The sequence below is a fragment of the Anomaloglossus baeobatrachus genome, chromosome 4 (genome assembly GCF_048569485.1).
Source record: "Anomaloglossus baeobatrachus isolate aAnoBae1 chromosome 4, aAnoBae1.hap1, whole genome shotgun sequence".
NCBI classification, from domain to species: Eukaryota; Metazoa; Chordata; class Amphibia; order Anura; family Aromobatidae; genus Anomaloglossus; species Anomaloglossus baeobatrachus.
Window position 1 is genome coordinate 311,868,153 of NC_134356.1, and position 13,609 is coordinate 311,881,761.

The 13,609-nt window shown below is 48.0% G+C and overlaps 1 protein-coding gene across 2 annotated transcripts in view; it reads right to left on the bottom strand.

Moving 5' to 3' along the window:
- The window catches only part of PPHLN1 (periphilin 1), a 141,550-nt gene that overhangs the window by 111,167 nt on the left and 16,774 nt on the right, over window positions 1–13,609 (bottom strand). The gene's annotated exons all lie outside the window — the stretch shown is intronic.

A 13,609-nucleotide genomic window follows, 5' to 3' on the forward strand; every position in this document is an offset into this window, starting at 1 on the left:
ACAAGAAAAGGTCAATGACCACCACTTTTGACTTTTAGGATCGCTACTTCCAATAGGTGGCGCTGCGCTAGAGTTTGTCTCCTTTCCTGGAGAGACAATTTGAATATTTCCCAGAGGGGCATTGTAGCTATAAGTCCCCTTACTGGCAGCCAGACTGGCTTGCAAAGTCTCCTTAAGGAGAATTGTGTTCCCCCGTGGTCCCCACATAGCTTTTTCATGAGCCAGATCAGACACCCCATACTTTGCACTGACGAGGGGCAAGCACCCCGAAACACCGTGTCTGCAAATTGGGATTCTGATTTGGCATAAATCCTAAGGGGTACTTTGCACACTACGACATCGCAGGTGCGATGTCGGTGGGGTCATGTCGAAAGTGACGCACTTCCTGCGTCGCTCTCGACATCGTAGTATGTAAATCCTAGATGATACGATTAACGAGCGCAAAAGCGTCATAATCGTATCATCAGTGTAGCGTCGGCGAATTCCATAATTATGCTGACGCGATGGGCAGATGTTGTTCCTTGTTCCTGCGGCAGCACACATCGCTGTGTGTGAAGTCGCAGGAGCGAGGAACATCTACCTGCGTCACCGCGGCTCCCGTCGGCTATGCGGAAGGAAAGAGGTGGGCTGGATGTTCACGTCCCGCTCATCTCCGCCCCTCCGCTCCTATTGGCTGCCTGCCATGTGACGTCGCAGTGACGCCGCACGCCCCGCCCCCTTAATAAGGAGGCGGTTCGCCGGCCAGAGCGACGTCGCACGACAGGGGAGTGCATGTGAAGCAGCCGTAGCGATAATATTCGCTACGGCAGCTATCACAATGATATCGCTGCTGCGACGGGGGCGGGTACTATCGCACTTGGCATCGCATCATCGGCTTGCGATGTCTTAGTGTGCAAAGTACCCCTAAGTCATATGCAAAGGATTGTTAAAAATCCACTTTTGACTTTTAGGATCGCCACTTTCAATAGGTGGAGCTGCACTAGAGTTTGTCTACTTTCCTAGAGAGACAATTTGAACACCTCCCATTACTAATTTAGGGATTAGTGGCAGCTGTGGGCTGCTATTAACGCCTTAATTACCCCGATTGCCACCCCACCAGGGCAACTGGTAAGAGCCGAGTAAAGTGCTGGGGTTGTCGCATCTAATGGATGTGACAATCCTGGGCGGATGCAGGCTGCTAATTTTAGGCTGGGGGCTCCCAATAACTGTGGGTCTCCTCAGCCTGAGAATACCATCCCCCAGCTGTCTGGCTTTATCTTTGCTGGTTATCAAAACTGGGGGATGGGGGGGGGGGGAATACTGTATGTCGTTTTTTTAAATTATTTATTTAAATTATTTATTTTTCGCAGTCCGGTCCGCCCATCACTATAATTTTCACAAAAAAATGTATCAAATTCAGAATTAAAAAAAAGCAAACACCAAAAACGCATCCAAAAATGCACCAAAAACGCAGAATCTTTACAAGCAATTATTTTTTTTACATTTCCAGGCTCTCTGAGACAAGGTGCAGTTTTGATGTCTCAAAGGTGTTTTTTTGTGACAACAAAACTGCAGCGTGTGCATGTAGCCCCTTAGGCTGGTTTCACACATCCGTTTTTTGCCATCAGGCACAATCCGGTTTGTGTCTGATGCAACGGATCAGTCGCAAATTGTGTAAAAACGGATGCGACAGATCCAGCAAAAAATGGATTTTTTTTTTCTTTTTCATGCCAAGAGAGCGAGAGAGTGACCCCATTCATCACAGCACACACTGGTACTACCGCCCCCCATCATCACTGCAGACACTGGCACTACCGCCCCCATCATCACCGCACACACGCAGGCACTACCTCCCCCATCATCACCGCACACACAGTCACTGCCTCCCCCATCATCACTGCACACACCGGCACTGCCGCCCCCATCATCACCGCACACACGCAGGCACTATCGCGTCCACCATCACTGCACACACCGGCACTACAGACCCCATCATCACCGCACACACACAGGCACTACTGCCCCCATCATCACCGCACACACACAGGCACTACCGCACCCATCATCACCGCACACACACAGGCACTACCGCACCCATCATCACCATGTACACCGGCACTACCTGAGTGACGTCTCCGCTGACAGCGCGACTCACTTCAGTTGCTCTGTGGAGCTCACAGTGAGCGGTCATGTTCTACGGCCGCTCCTCTCAGCTTCCGAAGTAGCAGAGCTGAAAGCGTCATGGGACCTCGTGTGGATTACACCGGACCTGGAGGGGTATTTGGGGATTAATAAAGTGGTGAAAGAGGGGTTTTTTTGTCTTTTATTTCAAATAAAGGATTTTTCGGTGTGTTTATTTACTTTCACTATAGGTTAATCATGGGGGGTGTCTCAGACGCCTACCATGATTAACCTAGGACTTAGTGGCAGCTATGGGCTGCCATTGATTCCTTATTACCCCGACTGCCACCACACCAGGGCAATTTGGGATGAGCCGGGTAGAGTCCCGGGACTGTCGCATCTAATGGATGCGTCAATTCCGGGCGGCTGCTGGCTGATATTTCTAGGCTGGGGGGTTCCCCATAACGTGGGGTTCCCCATCCTGAGAACACCATTCCCCAGCTGTGAGGCTTTATCTTGGCGAGGTACCAAAATTGGGGGGACCGCACGTCTTTTTATTTTACTGCACTATATAGACCCGCCCACCGGCGGCTGTGATTGGTTGCAGTGAGACCGCTGTCACTCAGCGTGGGGGTTCGTCTGACTGCAACCAATCATAGGCGCCGGTGGGCAGGGAAGCAGTGAATACTAGATGGAATAATGAGAGGCCGGCATTTTCAAAAGCAGGAGAAGCCGGCCGAGCAGTGTGACAGTCGTGCAGCGCCGCGCCCATGATCGGTGAGTATAAAGGAGGGAGAGACCGACGGACCAACCGACACATCGAAAGAGAGGGAGACTATTTATACAATGTCTGGGCATGCCCAGAAACAAAAAACGGATTCATCGTTGGTTTTCGGCATATGCCGGATGACGCCGAATCCAGCGCCCATAGGTTTCCCTTATACAACATGCCGTATGACGTCAGATTCGGTGTAGTCCGTTTTTTTTGCTGCAGCCAAAAAAAGCTGCATGCTGCGTGTCCTTTCCGACCGCCGGACAATTTTTCGTCAAATCCGGCGGACGCCACATGCAACGCAAGGCCATCTGGCACAATCCAGCGTTAATAGAAGTCTAAGGGGAATAAAATGGATCCGGCGCCGAATCAGTTTAATCCGTTTTTTGCCAGATTGTGCCTGATGCCAAAAAACTGATGTGTGAAATCAGCATTAATCCATTTTTACTATCTAGTTAAGCGAATCAGTTTCCTGCTCGATTTTGTCGCCCTCGTGTCTCCCCCTTGTTAATACACCTTTCAACACATTTTATATTTTTGCCACTTACATCAATGAATCACATTTTACTCTAATACTCAAATTTAGTTGAATACAATTTTTTGTGGCTTTAATAATTTTTATCTAGTGTGTTCAGCCTTCATATTAATCACATGTGCTTTACTAAGGTGCTTGTTATTTAAATCACTAGGTTTTACGGTTTGCTTTGCACCAGGGCTGTGGAGTTGGGAGTTGGAGCTCAATTTGTTGGAGTTGGTATAAAATGAATCTACTGATTCCTAAAATATATAATAAATTAGGTACAGTAGTTTAAGTATGTGCTAAATATTTTATCATAAGAATTTGGGAAAGTTATGAAATGTCCTATAAATGTCTGTTCTATTCCTGATCAAAGGATCTAAGCTTTTATAGTTGAGATGAATCTGTGCTGCATTTTATGCATATGATAAGTAATGAAGCTCCTCCTTTACAGATAAGGGTAAAACAAAGAAAGAATGCCTGCATTTATCTAAAAACTGGTAGTACAGGTTCTTGCTATTGTAATGGTGGTGTCACACACAGCGACGACGACGACATCGCTGCTAAGTCGCCATTTTCTGTGACGTAGCAACGACCTCAACAGCGACGTCGCTGTGTGTGACACATAACTATCAGACCCCTGCGGCGAGATCGCTACTCGCTCTTGAGTATTCCAGGTCATTTTTTGATCGCTGCTATCCTAATTGCATACCTGCCATGAATATTAGGAAAAAGGAGATATTTAGCAATCGCATTGATCAATGTAACTGAGCCCCAAGACCTCGTCAAGGTATATCTCTATATTGGGGTCCCTAGCTCTGTGACCCTAACTGTGTGTCATCTCATTGCAATTAAAAACTGCTATGTTTTTTCCATCTCCTATATAAGAAAGTCCTGAGATGACACACAGTTAGGGTCACAGAGCTAGGGACCCCAATATAGAGATATACCTTGACGAGGTCTTGGGGCTCAGTTACATTGATCAATGCGATTGCTAAATATCTCTCTTTTCCTAATATTCATGGCAGGTATGCAATTCATTATTCACATGTTCAAATTAGCAAGTAGCATTTTTCATTGTATATTCCAATATTTTTCCATATGCTTGAGGCATTATACCATTATCTAAGTTTGATGTGCAGCCTTATTCTTATATAGTATGTATTTTTTGGCTTGCACTCTAATATATATATATATATATATATATATATATATATATATATATATATATATATATATATATATTTATTATTAGTGCTCACTTCAGTTATCCTATTCAGTTATATGCAGCTTTGGAGCAGACCTCTAATTCCCAGGCTATTGTGTGACTGAACAGCTCTGCCGACTCAACCATCTCTGTTACCCCATACTCAGCAGGGCTGGTGGAAACTTGTGAGCTGTTTGGAAGCAAGTGCGATTGGGTTGACGCCACAGAGGAATGGAATATTTGGGATATTGAAGTGGCGCTACCGGATAGGCCGCTGGTTATGTCACTGATGACGTGGCACTCTGCTTTTGGCTCATGGAGGTGCATTGTGGTCCGCCCTGGGTTGGGGCAGAACCAGGTTAGAAAAGGTGCTGGAGACAACAAGGAGGTGCGCAGTCTTCTATTATGCTCAGACAGAGCACACCTCCATGTGTTGAACCCATTGCGGCTTTAGGCTAGAGGTAAGCAGGGATAGGGCGTCGGTGCAGGATGCCACCACCCTTGGTAACGCAGAACGGTTACGACCAGCTCCTGTCCTACCAGTCCTGCTACTGCAGCACAGTGGCATTAACTGGGCTGCTGCGCCTGCTGTCCACAGGTGTGCCCTCTACGCACATGGACAGAGTACCCAATGGCCCCTGTGTTGTTAACAGGGAGTTCCTGGGCTGGGTGGGTGTGTGGACCCTGTGACGCTAACAGGGTTCCCAGTCTCCAAATCCGATTGTCGTCTAACTCAGTTCAGGCTACTATTTGTTTCAGAGCCACCTAGCTCAGTATCCTCCGCCTAACCTTCGGGTTGAAAGCATCTCCTTTTCCATCTGGGAGTACGGTGGCGATTGGGATATATACCACCTTATCCAAATCTGCCTTTCCCCCGTAACAGATGGTGTTTCTTCAGCAGGTGTTACAGTTGCTTAACCACCAAACCCACGGACACAAACTTTTTTCCCCTTTACAACACACCTGTTCCCCTTTCCACCAGCATATTGCCTTTTTCCACTCATTTTGTATATGACCAAATTTGCAACCCTGCAGGGACACCCTACTCAACGCCGTCTCAGCACAGCATCCACCCCTCGGTCCCTCAAATGTGGACAAGTGAAAGACCATTTCCTCCTAGCCATGACAAAGTGTTGAGATTCACTCATCGGAAAAGCCGATCTATGATTGTGTACCAGCTTCTGCTGATACTCCTGCATACGTGGGTCCCTTTGTATGGCAGGACTTATTTTTCAAAATTTTGTCTTGTACCAGGGATCTAAGAGTGTGGCCACCCAGTAGTCAGCATTCCTTCGAATTCGGAAAATCCGAGGGTCATGTTGTAGGTAGTGCAGCAAGAAGGCGCTCATGTGTCTTGCGCATCCAGGAGGACCAAGTCCTTGCTGTGTTGGTGGCGGAGAGGTGAGAATCATGCTTCCTTCCTCTGCCCTCTCCCCCCAACCTCGCACAACAGAAATGTGATAAAGCTCTCCCTCATCTACTGAGTCTTCCATGCCCATCGCCAGTTCGTCCTCCATTTCTTCCTGGGCTCCTGCACCTTCCTCAACAGTTTGGCTGATACTATGCGCCCTTGTTAATCCCTCTCCCCCACCGTCCCATGCCTGCCGCCTTGGTGCTGCTCAACGTGTGGACCTTGTAGATCTTGTTATCCCTTCCGCATGACTCCTCCTGTACTTCCTCCCATTCCTCTTGTCCCAGCACCTGACTCTGAATAATGTTTAGAGTGTGCTCCAGCATGTAGATGAACGTAATTGTCATAATGATAATGGCATCGTCAGCGCTTAACATCTTCGTCGCCATTTGTAAACTGTGCAGAAGGGTGCATAGGTACTTGATCTGAGACCACTCCAGCAGCGTGTATGCAAACTTCTCAGGGGGCGTTGCTCTAGAATCACTGCGTTGAGAAACACGTGATGGTGTCTTTGCAGTGGATATGTTGATCTCCCTAAGGTCAACAATGCTTGCTTAAGTAGTCTTTTACTAGGCATTGCCCCCACTAGCCAGATTCCTACTCCACACTGATGAGGGGCAAATACCCCGAAACGGCTGTCTGTGGATGGATACCATGTTTGGTATAGGTGGTCTCCTTGACTGGAGACTGCCCTTCCCGTGGTTGTTCCTTACCAGTGAAAGACCTGGCTAGTTTCCTGGCAGCGTTGAGAAACACGTGATGGTGTCTCCGCGGCTTTATTTGCATACTTCCCAGGGGGCGTTGCTCTAGAATCACTGCGTTGAGAAACACGTGATGGTATCTCCGCAGTGGATATGTTGATCTCCCTAAGGTCAACAATGCTTGCTTAAGCATAGTAAGGAGGTGTGCGGTATTCCTTGTGCACAGTTACAACGCGGGTGGCCTTACCAGACAGGTTTTGAGCGGAGGTTGAGGACTCAGACGAGGTTGAGGAGGCAGAAGCAGTATAGGAGCTTCTACATACAGAGGAAGGATTGACACACAACTTGTGGGGACGGCAAGACTTGTACAACAGACCCTTCTCCGTCTCCCACCATAGTTACCCAGTCAGCGACCTGTAACGCCACTGTCCATGCTTACCGGTCCAAGTATCTGTGGTGAAATGCACCCTGTCACACACAGAGTTTCTCAAGGAAGCGGTGATGTTGTGTGCGACATGCTGGTGTAGCGCGGGCACGCCTTTATTGGAGGAGTGGCGACTGGGCATCGGCTCTTGGGGCACTACGATGGGCATAAGGTCTTGAAAATCCTCTGTGTAAAAAGGGTGGAAAGGCAGCATTTCTGTAGCCAACAGCTTGCAGATACTGAAACTCAACCTCTTAGGCATGTCATGCCCTTCTAAAATCATGTAAAACACAGCAAGGGGACTCCAACCACAGTCTCCCTCGATTCCAAAAATTGGGCCACACACACATACACACACACACAAACCACTTCACTGGCATCAGTTGTCCCCCAGTTGCAATTTTAAAAAGATGCTTTGCATGAAGCAGTCTCAAAAATACACCAGCCTTTCGCCTCCCCTGGATGACACAGGGGTAGAAAAGTCCTTGCGGATCCATGACTTACTCATCCTGGGTCATTTTTCAAAAGCAAGGGGACTCCAACCACAGTCTCCCTCGTTTCCAAAAATTGGGCCACGCACACACACACACACACACACACACACACACACACACACACACACACACACTTCACTGGCATCAGTTGTCCCCCAGTTGCAATTTTAAAAAGCACTCTCAAAAATACACCAGCCTTTCGCATCCCCTGGATGACACAAGGGTAGTAAAATCCTCTGTGATCCATGACTTGGTCATCTTGATGAACGTTAGTCTGTCCACATTTTCACTGGACAGACACGTGCGCTTATCTGTCAGCTCACACCCAGCAGCACTGAAGACACGTTCCGAGAGAACGCTGGCTGCGGGACACGAGAAGATCCCCAAGGTGTCAGTGGCAAGTTCTGGCAATTTATCCAGATTGGAAGCCCAAAATGAGCAAGGCTCAAGTTGCACAGTAATGGCATCGATGTTCACTTGCAGATACTCCGATATCGGAGTCTCCTCCTCATTTTATTCGTCCAGCTCTTTTGTTTTCGCATGAGTATATGTCCTTGTCACTTTCCCATGTGTTCGTGGTGTCTTGGGAGTTGTTTGCCACCTTTTGGACACCTTTGAAGGTGTTTATGTGTTTTATGTGTTTGTCTCCCATTGTTTTCAATGGGGTTCGAGTGGTTCGTTGAACGCGGCTTCCGTTCGACGAACCGAACTCGAACGCCAGGGGGGTGGCTCATCTCTAGTGGTAAGGCTTGAAAATTGCTGTTCACAGACTCACTCCATCCAATCTCACTGAGAAACTTTGCAAAGGAGAGTGGGTAAAAATCACAGCCTCGTGTTAATTTCTCATAGGTTGGTGCCTAAAGTGGTCACTGTGATAGGTATGTAAAAAAAATCTCAGCCTCTAGCTGTGGAAAGCTGGAAGAGACACACACCAAAAGACTTGCAGCAGTAATTGCAGTGAAAAGGTGGCTCTGCAAAGTATTGACTTGTTGAGGATAAGAATTAAGTAACCAAAAATACTTAATTTAGCCATTTCATAGACTCAGGTATATAGTTTAGTAGATGTAAACTAACACACATATTTATGAATGCTTTTGTTCCTTACTAACACGTATATATGTATATTGCATATTTAGTGATTTTCATTAACAGTATATACCAGCACATAAAATTTTGAAGATGGCTGCCACATTCTGGACAACTTCCAAAGAAGATGATGAACAAATGAATTCCTAAAGCTTAGACTGACCAATCCAGAAGAGATTATGCTAATTTCTATATGTCCTGAGTCCAGCCTGCGATACTTGATTGGACTGTATTTTGTCTACACCCTTCACTTCTCAAGAGCTATAGAAACTTTCAAACAATAAAGACCAGTTGGTCAGCGCCCGTCATGGAGAAGGTCCATAACCGATATAGTGTCTGTTATCATTCTCTCTCGCGTGCACACATGACAATATAATTTGGAACAGCAGTCAGATCCCGAGGTACCACTTGAGTCTCATCATCATAATCATCATTTTAACCTTGTTAAAGGGAACCTGTCACCAGATTTTGGGTATTTAAGCTGCAGCCACCAACAGTGGGCTCTTATATACATCATGTTAGAATGCTATATATAAGAGTTCATGCCGCTGTGTAGAACATAAAAACACCTTATAATACTTACCTAACGAGCGGTGCGGTGCAGAGGGGTCAGATGGGTGGCGCTGTTCTCCAGTACCGGCGCCTCCTCTTTCGGCCATCTTTATCATCCTTCTTCTGAAGCCGTGGTGCATGACGCGTCCTATGTCATCCACACTCGCCTGAGCAGGGCAGATCAAAGTATTGTAGTGCGCCTGCGCGGGACCGGCGAGTGTGTATGACGTAGGACGTGTCATGCACACAGGCTTCAGAAAGAAAACGAAGATGGCCGAAAGAGGAGGCACCAGCACCAGAGAATGGAGACCCAACTCCACCACAGCGACCGTTTAGGTAAGTATTATAAAGTAATTTTTACATTCTACACAGGAGCCTGGGCTCTTATATACATACAGCATGTTAGACTGCTGTATACAAGAGCCCAGTGGTGGTGGCCGCAGATTATAGGCCCCAAATCTGCTGACAGGTTCCCTTTCAATTTGTGGGTGTAACATGGAAAAATGTGGAAAAGCTCACAGGATATGAATACATTTTCAAAGCACTGTAAATGACCCATATAATCCTATATTTGCAATGAAGGCTGAAATGAGAGGCTGGCAGAGATGGCAGTGGCTTTCATACTTTGGGCAGGATCCACAGTAAATCCACAACACAATTCTGCCTAGCGAGCATGTAGGACTAGGGTGCTTTTCCTATGTGTGAAATGTACTTCGTACACTTTTGCAGAATGACATCCAGTCTAAACTGACCGGTTCTGCGGATTTTAAATTTACAGCGCCATTTCATGCTGCGAATATCACCCCAGATTTAACCCCGCCGATTCTGCATAAAATAACTGACCCTGTACATGTAGGGTGCTCATGCTAAGCAGGCTCAGATAAGCCCACACCAGCATTCCCCGCAGGTAGAGTCTGTGTTATACAGCCTTCATCTGCCTGATGTTACTGACAGCGGCATTTACTGTGCTCAGTCTGCGGGCGGACCGGTCCCTGCACCACCTCACAGCAACAGGGTAGAAGTATTACCAATAAAAAGAAAAAAATGGTAGCAACTCCTTTTTACACCCATTAAAAAAAAGAAACAAAAAGTGCTATGTCCAAGTCCATAAAAGTCTGATCTGTCAAAATATAAAATTAATAACCACATCGGGAAAGCGAAATAAAATCAAAACGTCAAGATTGCAGTTTTCCAGTCACAGCAACACAAGACCACAAAAAGATACGACTTGAAGTGTTGTGTCTAGAGCTGTGGAGTCAGAATCCATTTTGGTGGAGTCGGTATGAAATGGACCGTCTCCGAAAATATATAATAAATTGGGAACAGCGGTTCAATGCAGTGTGTAAAGAATATATTTTTCATAACAATTTGGGAAAGTTATGAAATGTCCAATAAATGTCTTCTATTCCTGATGAAAGGATCTAGGCTTTCAGTTAGGATGAATCTGTGCTGCACTTTATGTACATAAGGTCCTCCTCTACAAATAACGGTAAAAACAAAGAATGCCGCATTCATCTCAGAACTGCTAGAGACTCTAGAGTGAACAGGAAAGTAGGATTAAGGTAAGTACTTCTTAAAGCAAGTCTAAACTTTAAATAAATAGCAAAGCAATCCTTTAGAATAAGATTATCTTGTTGAAGCTGCTTCACATTTCTCTATTTATCACATGCGCTGTGTTGTGCACACGCTGCAGCTGGCAATAAGAGATCGTCTGCAAGAGGAAAGATAGATTTTTGTGTACTCACCGTAAAATCTCTTTCTCTGAGTCTTCATTGGGGGACACAGGACCATGGGGACACAGGACCATGGGTTATGCTGCTGTCACTAGGAGGCTGACACTAAGTAAACAGAAAAAGTTAGCTCCTCCTCAGCAGCATACACCCTGAGCCGGAGGCGGACTCAATCAGTTTAGTGCACAAGCAGTAGGAGGAGAACCAAACAACTCTAGATCAAACTAGGTAAAAACTATAACCAATTATTCATGCGACCAGTGGCAGGGAATATGGCCACTGAGGCAACAGGCAGGTAATATGCCACCAAAAAACACAAACAGGGTGGGTGCTGTGTCCCCCAATGAAGACTCAGAGAAAGAGATTTTACGGTGAGTACACAAAAATCTATCTTTCTCCATCGTTTCATTGGGGGACACAGGACCATGGGATGTCCAAAAGCAGTCCCTGGGTGGGAAGAGAACCATCACCGGAGATCGGTAGGAAACCGCTTCCTCCTGTCGGGCTTGACCCAGACCTACAAAGACCTACCTTGGTACAGGTGTGCTTCTGCCGCCCGCAAAGATAACGGCAAGACTGGCCTCTGCCAAAGCATGTGTGTGAACCTGATAGGAACTAGTAAAGGTATGCCGAGTAGACCAGGTGGAGGCCCGGTGGACATGGTCGACCAACGTCTGAAGTCCAATCCTCCAAGAGGCTTCCCTTGGACCGTAGAATGCGGTAGAGGTCCGTCCACTATGCAATAGGCTTCACACCATCACGGAATGAATCCATGTGGCAATCTTGGACCTGGGCGCTGGCATGCGACTCCGGGGAGCGAGTGAAAAGAGGAACTGACTGCCGGCGTAAACCGAAAGTCCGGTCCTGAAGACATAAACGACTGAGGGCACGAGCCAGCTCAGGAACAAACTAGGCCCCCTTTTTAGGCTGAGAGAAGAGACTAGGACCGATTTCGAAACTCAATCCCCTTATCTGGAAGGAAGGCAGTTGCCTTGGATCGAAAAGGGGGAGTTGTGGCCGGAGCACCCCCCTTGTCCTGCTGGATGACCCGGAAAAAGGGGGGAAAAAGCAGCAAGAGAGGGCTGTCCGCCCTGATGCCCCTTGCAGAAGAGACGGCCACGAGGAGCCCACCTATCCAAACAGGTGGGAGTAGAAAGCACTCGGCAAGGTCCAAACCGGGAGCCAGGTCCCGCGTGTCTAGTGGACGGTGATGCCGCCGAGCCAGACGGACGCTTCTCTGCGTGAAAAACCTGATCGTGTGACAAGAAGTGATAAGTCTCTGAAATTGAAATGACCGCGTCGACACTCGGCCCCTAGCGGGACGCGCTAGAAAAAACCGCATCCAGATCTGACTGCAAGCATGGTAGCAGTGCCGGAAGGGAGGGAGGGAGAGAGAGAGAGAAGAGAAGAGAAGATGCGCTCCTCACATCCCGGAGGAGCTCTTCACGTGTGGTAATAAACCATCTTCCCGGTCTCCATCATTGTTTGCATCCTTCTTGCCAACCGGCCTGTGCAAGCAAGTACCCGGGATCCGCTATTAAGGCCGCAAACCTAGGACCTTTGAGACCTCGTGGAAGAGAGGGCCCCGACTCAGAAGAACTGGACGGTCTGGAAGGCGCCACGGAGTATCTGCGAGGAGTTGAGTGAGTTTTGTTAACTATGGTCGCCTGGGCCACTCCAGAGCCACCCTCTGCCTTGGTCCAACTTGAGAACCCTCGAGATCATGGGAAGCCGAGGGAAGATGCCCAAGAGAATGAACTGGCCTCCCGGACGGGTGGGGGCGTCGACACCTAGTGCAGAGAAGGAGGACACCCTTGATGCCCCGTTGACTTAAAGTTGGATCGGGAGGTCCATAGGACCACGACTGTAGGTTTCCCTTCGTCGTAGATCTGGCTGGTGACGACCCTGTTGAAAAGCCTTTTGCCTAGGCGAGGCCCTTCCTGCCGGGAAAAAACGGCCGTCCAAACGTCCATGGTAGGGATTTGTACTGCCGAGATTAGAGAGCGACGAGATCCGGCCCAGAGCAAGATCCTCTTAACGTCTTCCCTTGACATGACACTCCTTGCGCTTCCCCGGTGTAAGATGCACGCCACCGCTGTGGCATGGTTCGACTGGAACCTGACCGGGTAACCTCGTCCCAGTGAAGAAAATCGTAACCAGCTAACCGGATGGCTCTGGCTTCCGGAATGTTGAAAAAGGGGGGGGCAACCTCTAGTGGTGACCCTCGGGACCGTGTTGTGGGATGGTGGGATAGCGTACCCTAGCACAGGAGACTGGTGACGGTAGATACTATCCTCCAGAGAAGAAGGAGAGAGGACCCTCCCGAGGGACGGTTATGAAGACTGGTCCACTAGGAAGTGGTTGGCGGGTTCCCAGGGCAAACAGAAGCTACCTGTCTTCGTTCTTCAGTGGGATCCCGTGGAAGGCCAAAGATGAAAAATTGGTAAGTGTACCGCTGGTATCACCTCCACCAACAGCCAAGGACTCGCATACCGAACCCGACTCGGTGCGGGAAAGAAAACTACTCCTGCGTGAAGAGTAACTTCCCTCGGACGGGCTCGAATACCGTGCCTAAAGGAATGATCTACCGGGCCGGGGCCTGATAGGACTCCCAG